This window comes from Capsicum annuum, chromosome 1 (assembly GCF_002878395.1).
Source record: "Capsicum annuum cultivar UCD-10X-F1 chromosome 1, UCD10Xv1.1, whole genome shotgun sequence".
NCBI lineage: Eukaryota > Viridiplantae > Streptophyta > Magnoliopsida > Solanales > Solanaceae > Capsicum > Capsicum annuum.
This window is the reverse complement of record NC_061111.1, coordinates 211,707,875-211,719,910: the sequence shown is the minus strand read 5'-3', so window position 1 is coordinate 211,719,910 and position 12,036 is coordinate 211,707,875. Positions and strand designations below refer to the sequence as shown.

Genomic DNA, 12,036 nt, shown 5'->3' with positions numbered 1-12,036 from the left:
ATAAGGTATAGGTGCGAGGCACGTACAACTAAAGTAGTTGTACTAAATGGGCATAATAGATAAAACAGCGTGCATGGTATATCCTTTTATTATTGGACATGTAAGCACAGAATGCAGATTAAAGAAAGATTTTTTTTTCTTAGTATTATTGTTTTGTTGTTTTTCTATCATATACGTCCAAAGCAATCTCTACGGAAAAGCTACCACTAAAATTTAATCATATTAAAAACTCTAACATAAGGCAAAGTAAAGAATATTGATCCAAAAGCTAATAAAACTAATTATCCATGAACTTTTAAACGCGAACAAAAACTCCAAACTCCACTATATACCAAAACTCCGGTGAAAAATTATACTTCAAAAGTACTATTTGTATTCCTTTTTTCTGCATATTGTTCTTTGTGATTTATTCCTTCAATGCTCTTTTTTATGCTTTTTTCTTCTTCTTTGTTTGATCTTCAATCTCTAAAATAACAAAATGTGTATTATGTGCATGTCTGCGTAGTGTACGACGTCTGAGTGCTACGTGATAATAGGAAATAATTATGCCTATATTCTTAATATACCTTAATGTGATCGATGAATATATAATCATGCTTGTACTTTTAATATAACAACATATTAGGTGTATCCACAAAGTGGAGACAGTAAAGGGTAAGTAGGGTGGGGCATTTAGTTAAAAGTGACAAAAGAATTTGAAAATGAGGTGTAGGTGACTCAAGTCTTAATAATTGAGTGGAGGTGACAATTACTTTATTATAAATTAAGCTAGGTGGAGAAGTTTGAAAATATCCCACAAGTGTTTAAATTTACATTTTGATCCAAATGTTAGTTAATATAACAGGAAATGGAGGGAAAACGCGTGTTTCTCTCTCTTCTCATCCGTTGTTGTTTTCTCTCTCTTCGCGATTTTTGTTTTTCATTGTTGGTGTTGCTTTATTCATCATCTTCTGCTTCATTATCATCATCTTCTACTTTATTATCATCTTTATCTTCTTCTTGTCGACCATTGTTATTGTTTTTACCGCTACTATTGCTACTTGAACAATTTTTTAGGTCAAATTTTGTTTCGTACATCATTTGACATTATTTCATAGGTGACTTTCGTAAGTAAAATTATAATTTTTAGCTGAATTTGTCATCTGTGTACACTGCAACTGCAATTTTTTCAATAATGGATAGAACCCGTTCATGAATCCAACATAAGAGCTATCTGTTTAAATAGATCACTCATCTGTTGCGACAGATGAGTCATCTGTTGAAATGGAAGACTCATATTTTAGATTCATATTTATGGTTCTATATAGTGCCCGTAACATGAATTGAACAGATGGATCATATGTTGCAACAGATGGGTCATATGCTGCAACAGACGAGTTATCTGTTGCAACACACGAGTTATTTGTAGTAACAGACTAGTTATCTGTTGTATCAGGTGAGTTATCTGTTGCAACAGACTAGTTAATTATTGCAAAAGACGCATAATATGTTGCAACAGAGGAGTAATCTATCACAACAGATGAGTAATCTATTTGGAATAACACAAAACAATTCCTACCACAAACCCAACAGATAACCAATATGTTTCAACAAATGGTCCATCTGTTGAAAGAACTCAAAAGTATTGCTATTGCTATTGGATTACGAATTATTCTTTACGTCCAATCGTTGACATGTTTGTTGAGCAGAAGAAATAGAAAGAAACATATTTCTCATTAAACAAACATAAAATATATTAGATAGGTAGATCAGATATAAATAAAAATAAAAATACATACGCTAAAAGAAAAAACATAACCTTATTATTATTATTATTATTATTATCATCATCATCATCATCATCATCATCATCATCATCATCATCATTATTGCCAACCGGCCAATCGTCAACCGTCAGCAGCAGGGCCCTTCTCAGCCTGCGAATCTCTCGAAGCATCCTTGCTCTCACGGAGCCCAACTCCTACTGTACATCATTAACATGCCTCTGAAGTTTTTGGATGGTGTCGCGCAGAATAGAAATGTCCTAAACAGGATCAGACATATCTAGAACATATATGTAATATCCCGTACTTTTTCCTAACTAATTATATCTCAAGAATGTATAGTATTAGATTTTAAATTGAATGATAGTTATTCCATGAGAAATTTTAAAGATCTTCACTTTTTTTCATATGGGAAATTCAATAAGCTTTCCATCGATATAAGATTCGCCCAAATCCGATAACCGGGTCAGAAGTTACGACTATTTTAAGTTCCCATCGTAAAACAGGGCCATATTAGTCAGTAGTGCGCCGCGCCACAAGATAAAATGACATTTGGAAAATTCTAGTAGGGGTCCGCGATTATGGCGCATTGCGGCAGGGCCCAAATTCAGAATTATTTGTTTTTCAGTGTCTCAGCGCGATTTTTCCCGCTTCGCGCCAAAGTTCCAGGTCACAAAGGAAGTGGCAATGCAATGGCCCCGCGTCACGCCATTCCTCAATTTTCCAATTGTCAAAATCCAGTGACACGACGTGATAGCGCTGTGTCTCACTAAAGGTCCAGTTCGGGAAATTTTTATAATTTTAAAAGATGCATCCAAGGGTTAAAAGGCTCAATTATCTACTCCTATTTAAATTTAATAACACGTGATTTAGCCACTTTTCACCCAAAATACACTCTCTTCTCTAAAAAATCTCTCAAGAACAACCTAGGGCTTTTCATAGAAGATTCAGAATCAAGAATTTCCTTCGTCAATCTTCACGAAATCACGAACCAAGATATGCGTAGTGTTCATTCATGGACTCCTTTCATCCATAAAGCCCAAGAATCTCTTTTCTAAGTTTAAGTTTATGGATTTCTTTATGAATTTCATGTTGGTTTTGTTTTGTTTATGTTGAGAATGATCAATTGAATTCAAATCCATGTTGGGTGATCAATTTTATATGGAATTGATTTGTATAGATATATATTCATGCGAACCAATGAATAAACCCTAGGATGATGAAATTAGAGATGAATCATGATGATTAATTGTTGTATAATATTGTCTACATGTGCTATGCCTACTATGTATTTGATTAAATGCCTAGATGAAGGAACAATGCCCAACTAGTATGATATCATGAAATCCCCATATATGTACAAGTTATGCCTATCACATGTTCTGATGGAATGCTTCGGTAAATGTATTATGGATCATGATGTTAGTTATATGTTCAAGTAAGTTATGCTTGGTCAGTTTCATTCCATCGAGTCCTGGGGGTACTTGTACCTGTAATATTAGCTGTATTCCTAGAGCAATGTCATGTTTCCATGATACTCTCAGTCAAGCTATGATCCTTAGACTTCAGACAGGCTTATGACTCAGGAAATCTCCATGATCTCAAGAACTCAGTCAGTTGTCAGATGTAAGTAGTATTCCGTCAGTCAACGGAAGCCAGTAACTCAGTCCATGTCCAGTTTAGTAAATCATGTTCAGTGTCTATTCAGATGAGAGTAGAAATTAACACCGAGCGAACCCAAGGGTGGGAACTCACCTGTTATATGAGGGTGTGATTCTTAGAAGCAATCCTTGCATTCCAAAACTATGTAGTCAGCATAGGTTGAGACATCATAGCCTGCTATATGAGGGTAGATGAGGTGGCTTAACCTGCTATATGAGGGTTTTCACCATTCTCATTAGAGTTATCTGTTATATTAGGGTTACTCACATGTTGTTCTTACTAGTGGCGCGGTATTGACACCCTTCCAATCAGGGCACATATTGGACCCCAATTCATCTATAATGCATCATTTGGGGCATGTCAGTTAGATGAATACCTCCCACAGTCTCAGTATTAATCTCAGTAAAAGAACTCAGATAGTTCTTCAGAATTCAGGACTGTCAGATATAGTCAACTCAGATACAGTTGGAACTCAGCTATTTTCATCAGATTCAGGACTGTCAGATACAGTCACTCATGTTATCAGTTATCAGAATTCAGTCATTAGTCATGTTAGTTATCAGCATTCTCATGTTATCACGATTTCAGATATAGTTACTACGTATGCATGCATGTATTCTCACGTTCATAGTAGTCAGTTAGCCAGTATTGTTCATGCATATGAACCCCATGCATTCAGCCTACCTCACATACATACCAGTTCATTCAAAGTGCTGACGCATTTACGCTATGGTGTCTTATACCATAGGTTCAGAGATAAGAGCTCCAGAGCATCGGTAGATTCTAGATATCAGCAGTCAGAGTTAGCAGTGAGTCCTCATCCTTCAAGGACATGATTATTTCTCTATTATCTCATTAATTAGTTTATTAGTTGGAGTTAGTTGGGGACATGTCCCATCAACTCCTTACTCAGACAGTTCAGTTAGTTAGAGGCTTTCTAGACTATCATGTTTCAAACTTTAGTATGTTTAGTTTTGTTTTGGGTATTCTATTACCCCACACAGATGTTATATCATTAAGATCATGTTTAGTATTGAACCTTATGGCCTTTCAGTTTGTGTTTCCGCATTATTCAGTATATTATACAGTATACAGGTACAGATATTAGTCATGAGTTAGCTTATAGTCCTTCGGGGTCATGAGCACTGTGTAGCATTCTGGGTACCAAATTCGAGGCGCTATAATATATGAATTGACAAAAATATAAAAACACAAGTAAAGAAAAGATTCCGAATGTAATACAACGTATACTACCAATTGGGTAGATTCACACAAAAAGAAAGAAAAACACTTACCTGAGTCAGGAAAAAGGTATCTGATCTTTGAAGAAAAAGTGGTTCAAGATGTAATATGAAAGATAAGATGTAAGAAATAAATAGTGTAGTATAATGAACGAGTAAGGAGGGACCTATTTATAGAGGATTGAATTTGAATGAATTAGACAAAAAGGCACGATTGTTCACCTTCATTTTATTAATACATTCAAACTGGTGACTTTTTGATTACTGTATAAAGTTATGACTTAATTAAATCAAGCTGCTGACTTTTTTATTCTTGTGATAAGTCATGACTTTTCAGCTTATTATTATTAATTAGTTCTTAAATTTAAATAACCTTTTTCTCAATTAAATAATTGAAGACTTCTCCCTTTTCAATAACCGTTTCTTCTAATAATAACCATTTTTATTGAGTTGTGGCAATAGATTACATATCTGTTGCATTAGATAACCCATCTGTGGCAACAAATAATCTATATGTTGCAACATATAATCTATCTTTTTTAATAATCATCACATACATTCATTAATCCAAATTATATAAATTAAAAAAACAGATTTAAAAATAAAAATGGTGAAAAGTCACTACTTGTCGCCTATTTAATATTAACATCAATTATTCAAATTAAATAACTATTTTTTACGGTTATAAACTATTTTTATCATTTATTTCCTTATTGTTTTCTGTGAAAAGAAATGACTTAATTAAATCAAGCAGGTGAGTTTTTGATTATTGTGACAAGTCATGAATTTTTAGATTATTATTATTAACTTGTCTAGTACCCACGCGATTAGTCTCCTTAATCTATGTCGAACCCATGTAATGAGTAAGTTATTTGTGTTAATCAAATGAGATGCATGTGGATCATTTTTTACTGATCAAGTAAAGGTTTAATGAAGAGATGAAGTTGAATCTTTATAGAAATCGAGCAATTATTGTGTGACAACCGTAAATTTTGTTATCCTTTATTTCACGTTGAAATTTTAATGTCTTCCTCGATTGAGAAGTGCTAATCATGAAATGAAGTTTGTAACTCATGTTCAATATCCTTATTCAACAGATCAACTCCACCATATAGATACCAAGTAGTAGCACAATCACGTCCTTAAGTAACCCAACCAAATATAAATAAACCAATTGATTAGAAATTTTCAATGACACAGCAAGAAATATAATTTTTAATGCTTTTGTCGGGTGTGTGCTTTGATATGTAAGACGTACTTGCCGTCTAAGTTATTTGGACTCTTTAAAAATGTCTTCGGATGCATGTCGTATCCTTCAAAAATAGTGTATTTTTGAAGGATTATACACAGATGCGACAATATTTTTGAAGAGTCCTAGCAACTTAACTTGCCGCAACAAATGTAAATAAAGGAATATGTAATGGGGGAACACCATTGTGATTTGACTCAATGAGCACCGACGAAGATATTAGTGAATCAATAATAATACAACAAATAAGGTTATGACCAATAAAAATAACAAAAAGGAAACAGATAACTGCCCAACCCAGTGAACTTGAAAACTAATTATGTGAAAGTTTAAGAGCCTAATGTTTATTAGAAAATTACATAAGTACCTTACTCCTTAAAAAATGTTACTTGATTTTTGCCCTTAATCCGTCATTACCAGAAAAAACATCTCTATATCCGCTAAACTTTCCCAGATGATAAATCAAATCAAATAAGAGGCCTAGTATATATGTATAACCATCTTACAACTGAATTGTGATATGTGCCTCATCCTTTGGTACAAAGTCCACAAATATCAATCAATTTTCTTAAAAGGAAATAGTACATATAATGTCAATATAATTAATAACAACCAACTCGCTAACATAAGAATAAATTTTGGAACTCAAATTGTTTTTATTAATCCTAAAAATTTCTCAAAGCTCGTCTTTATTGTATGTCTGTTTCTTTATTATAGTTTCTTATCATAAAATGACCTGATGTAATTGATCTTTATAGCTAATAGTATGCTTTAACTACATCCATTGCTTCTCTATCTTTCCATATGTCCAATGAGAAGGGGTTGAAAATATCACCCCTTCTTCCAAACCCCTTCCTTACTAGCTATTGCATTCACCTAAAAGTTTTGAATACAAAAAATGATGAATAAGAGCAACGATACCAATTTATGCAATTCGGGAGATTAACTATTGATGAAGTGAAGTAAAAGCAAAAAATAAGAAGGAAAAATAGATAATTAATGATCACGTGTGGAGATTCTCAAACATGTAAGCAAATTTCTATAAAAAAAAATGACCTCATGTCCCCTCCACCAACTCGAAATTCAGGTTACCTTCCACCAAATTCATTCTTTTATCCAAACTATTCCGCAAATTATATTTCAAGTTGTTAGTCCGTAAGCCACAATCCGAGTATTAAGCAAACCAATAACAAAAACATTCATAACCCCTGACTACATTAGTTAGAACACAAAATTTGTTAATGTTCCAAATGCGATGAACGTTTTAATTATCCAAGGTCAATTAAAAGTATCTGTCACTGTTCAATCAAAACATAAATCTCCCAAATACTATATGAAAAATATTAAAACTCTAAAAACATAATCTAAATTCAGAGAAATAAGAAATCACCAGGGACTGAAATACTACGAATCATGGAATTTACCAGCATATTGTTGCAGTTTTTCTTTCCATCTATGAAATGGGATTCATTATTTTTTTCCTTTTGAAACTGAGGTTTTTGTATGCATATTGATTTGGATGAGTCTCATATTATATACCTTTTTTGTGCAAGCAATCTGCTGCACATTGCAGTTGTTATTATTGTTTCCATATTTTTAAACCAAAAGATACAGAAAAAGTACCAAATATGAAAAAAACATAAATACAGTTCAATATAAATGTGCTAGAGTTGAAAAATAAAGCATAAAAATTTATTCATAGTTCATAATGTGAAGGCAAAGTTGGAAACATCCTCCAACCATCAGTACAACTCCACGATATCATAGAATATCAATACAGAACCTTAGCAAAATATCAAAAATAGGTACAACACCGCATAAACCATAGACATCAACTTGAAAAAACTAATAATTAAGCAAAATATTGACAACATACCTCTTGATAGGTCTTTTCTTTGTGTCCGACACTTGAAAATTAGAGAAATAAGCCACTCCAATGATATATTCCTTATTGCATCATTTACAATATGCATAATTTAGATGTAGAAGAGAATTTTCTTAGAACCTTGGTTGATCTACATAGCCATAGATGCTATTGTTTTTTTGAACCAAATAGCGTAAAAGGAGATCAACATAAGCCGTAAGAAACTGCAGAAATTGTAACTATTTTTTTTTAGATAAAATTGTTTTGCATCAAAAGTATAATTAGAATCAAATTTAAAGATCAAAGGATAATCTAATTAAGTGTCAGAAGTTGTATAAGTTCCAAAATTTTAAAATAGATCGAAGTTAGCAGTATATTAGGACTAAAACTCATCTTAATAATTTTAAAATTTGAATTTTAAAAAACACTGGTAACTATATAAACACTGCCAACATTTAAATTTATTTTTAAAATATTAAAAACAAATTAAAAATAGTATTAACTAATAACTACCCTAACAAAAATTAATTGTTGACCAATTTTTAATAACTAATAAAAGTGATTGTCTGTAAAAAAAATTTAATGAATATTTTAAGTGAAGACACTTGGATGAATAAGATTCTGACACTTGGGTGAATGAGAGGGCTGCATCCTTTGTTATTAATAATGTATAGATAAGTTCTTAAATTTAAACAACCTTTTTCTCAATTAAATAATTGAAGACTTCTCACCTTTTCAATAACCATTTTTTTAATAAAATAATAACTATTTTTATAGAGTTGTGGCAACAGATTGTATATCTTTTGCATTAGATAACACATCTGTAGCAACAAATATACCATCTATTGCAACAAATCGACCATCTATTGAATGAGCTTTTTTGATTTCTTCTAACAACTAATTCATCAGTCGCAACAGATGGAGAATATGATTCATCAACTGTTTTGAATATTTTAGACAAAAAGTCATGACTGTTTACCTCTTTTTTAACAATCACCATATACCTTAATTAATTCAAAGTGGTGATTTTTTTATTATATAATAAATAAATTAAAAAACTAGATTTAAAAATAAAAATGATGAAAAGTCATGAGTTATAGCCTATTTAATATTAACATCAGTTATTAAAATTAATTAATCATTTTTAAGGTTATAAATTGTGTTTATCATTTATTTTCTTATTATTTATTTACGAACCATTTTTATATTAAATAATTGAAAAGTCATGACTTTTCACCCTCTTAATAACAATAACCCTTTTTTATTAATAATCATCTATTGCAACATATGATCTATCTATTGCAACAAATTAACTTTCTCTTGTAGCATATGATCCATCTGTTGCCATAAACGCTCAATCCCTACCTCCAACCATCGACATGTTAAGAATAAGAAATAGACAGAATAAAAATTAAATAGTAAATAAGAATTAAAAATTCAAAGTCAACCAAACATAGTTTTTTGAATCCATTATATACAAATAAACAATAAAAAATAAAACATACACTAGATTCCTCTCTTAGGTAGATCCGATATAATAAAAGAAAATACATACGCTAAAAGAAAAAACATAACCTAATTACTACTACTACTAATACTACTATTATTATTAATAATATTATTTTCAATCGGCCAATCGTCATCCGACAGCTGCAGGCCCTCCTCAGCCTTGCTCTCATATTGCCCGACTCCCATCGGAGTTCATGAATCTGCCTTTCAAGTTTCCGCAAGGAGTTGCATATAATATCTAGAAGTGGAGTAGACTGAACGAGTAAGGAGGGACCTATTTATAAAGGATTGAATTTGAATGGGTTAGTCAAAAAGCGACGACTGTTAACCTTTTTTTAAAAAATTACATCCCTTAATTAAATAAAACTGGAGACTTTTTGAATATGTAAATTAAAAAGATAGATCTAAATACAACATTTTATCTTTATTGTATTTCGAAAAAAAATAAAATTACTTTAAAATAAATCTAACAGATAGGTAATCTGTTGTAAAATATATTCTGCCTATTTGATAATTTACAACATCTTGACAATCTGTTGCAACAGATGTATATGCCTGTTTGATTGTTTCCAACTGATAAGTCATATGTTGCAATAGATTTATCATCTATCGTAACACATGTCTATAATTTTTTGATAATTTTAATAGATGTGTTAACTGTTGCAACAGGTTAGTCACTGTTTATTCAAATTAAGCCATATATGGTCTAGGAAGAATAAGATGTGTGTAGATGGATGGATCCACTTTTATGTATGGGAGTTATGTATTACTGATAAGGTCATCGGGACAACACAAAGTACAATAATTTTGTGAAAATAATTTTTAACCGATTAGGCATTGATCATTCAAACAAGATCATGCATTGTATAGTTAAGTTTGATGGTTCGAATTGCTAAGGCCAAGGGGACATAAAGATGGTGCCGATACCTTGTTACAAATTAATGAAGGTTGTTGCTCATGTTTATATGTGTCAAGTTTTGAGAAGAAATCCATATTTGGTGTCATTGAAGAGATCCAATAGAGATTGGACTAACTTTAAGGGTTCATTGGACACTGAGAAGGCCTTCGAAGCCTCCCGCTGTAGTAAACAAGAACAAAAATCCAATAGAAATTTTTGCGAGCCAAATTTTTATGGATGGGTTGTTCGAGAAGATGATTATACGCTAGAAAGAGCCATAGGAGAATACCTGTGAGGGAAAGGGGAGTTGATGAAAGACTATATCATCTGAGAGCTAATTGAAGAGGAAACATAGGGTAGTAAGCAAGTGAGGAACTTCTAGCAAATCTGACCAATGAAACTGACTTAAAACATGAGAAATATGAATCAAGTGCAAATATAAAAGTGTATCTAGTAATGAAAATTTGTCTGTTGTCTCTCTTAAAGAAAATACTGTAGTTGGACACTTTGCTAGGGAACTATGACTAGTTAGTGTGGTTAGAATGATCACCTACATAAAAAATAACAAAATAACAAAATACCAAGAAAGCAGCTTTGCGAACACCGAGGTTTGAAATGATGTATAGTAAGTGAAGAAAACTTGTGCCAAAAATAGCTAAAGTTAAAATAAGAAATCAATCCAAGGCGGCAATTTCTAAATTTTAAATTGCATCCTATACCTTCTTGTTTATGGTTCCGATTAGGTCTACTGCTATTGACCTGATCGGAACCACAAATAAGATTGAAAGAAAGATTGAGTATAATTATTTTTGTAGCAATATGGATGTAATTGATTATGTTTTTTTCCCTGTAACGCCTCAAAAATCAATTCCGAGACATCACACGGTGCTCAAGACTACGGGTAGTCTCAACCTAACCCTGTAAGCCTTCTACTAAATCTGAAACTCATAATGGAGAAATATAAACATAAAGTCAATGTAGAATTCTATCTGATCTAAGCTGCAATTAACTGAGCATAATATATGAAAAATACTTGACTTAAAAGTCTGGACAATCAACACTGGAAATTTAAATTATAACTAGCTGACAAACTTCTACAACTAACAACTAGAGATCCACTGGGACAAACCCTCAGCAGAATCAAACTGACTGAAAATACTGAATCAACTACTTTAATAAGCTGAAAAACAGAATAACTGGGTCCCTAAACAATCAGGACTCACAAACTTTCGAGATGTAGATAGAGATGCTCGAATCACTTAAACTGCTAAAACTAAGCACCTGAACCTACATTATTAAATAATGTAGCCCTAAGACATATATGTGGATCAGTACTTCTGGAATGTACTGAGCATGTGGGGGTGAATGCATTAGTAAACAATATCTCAATATTTATATAAACTTGTAAAAGAATGCATGCTAAGTGTAGATGACTCACATTAGCTTGAATAACTGAAAACTGAAAATCATAGTCATGAGTAATATGAGTCATAACACTTACTTCAAAAAGTTGTACTTGTATTCTATATTTAAATCATGTGGTCTAAGTGTAGAAAGGACTCACTTTTATATCTGTCAAGTGAAAGCTGAAATCTCATGACTAACATCGTATGTGAAATAATATCTAAAACTTAGTTTCTAAAAGATTTTCTATTAGGATTACTCTTTTCTTTAAGGAGGTTCTGTAATGCCCCAAAATCGGGTCCCGAGACGTCACATGGTGCTTAGGATCACAAGTGACCCCAAGCTAACCCTTTTACTGGCATAACTCATAAGCAACTGAACAAAAGTACAAATCTATACAAATCAGCAGAAAATAACTTTTTTCTGAATATGATAGATTCAAAACT

At 32.1% G+C, this 12,036-nt stretch overlaps 1 non-coding gene across 1 annotated transcript; it reads right to left on the bottom strand.

The window, feature by feature from the left end:
• Positions 1-7,299: 7,299 nt before the first annotated feature.
• Positions 7,300-7,377, bottom strand: LOC124892428. Its single transcript, XR_007050239.1, has one exon. It is a non-coding gene; the product is annotated as a small nucleolar RNA Z199 (small nucleolar RNA).
• Positions 7,378-12,036: the final 4,659 nt, after the last annotated feature.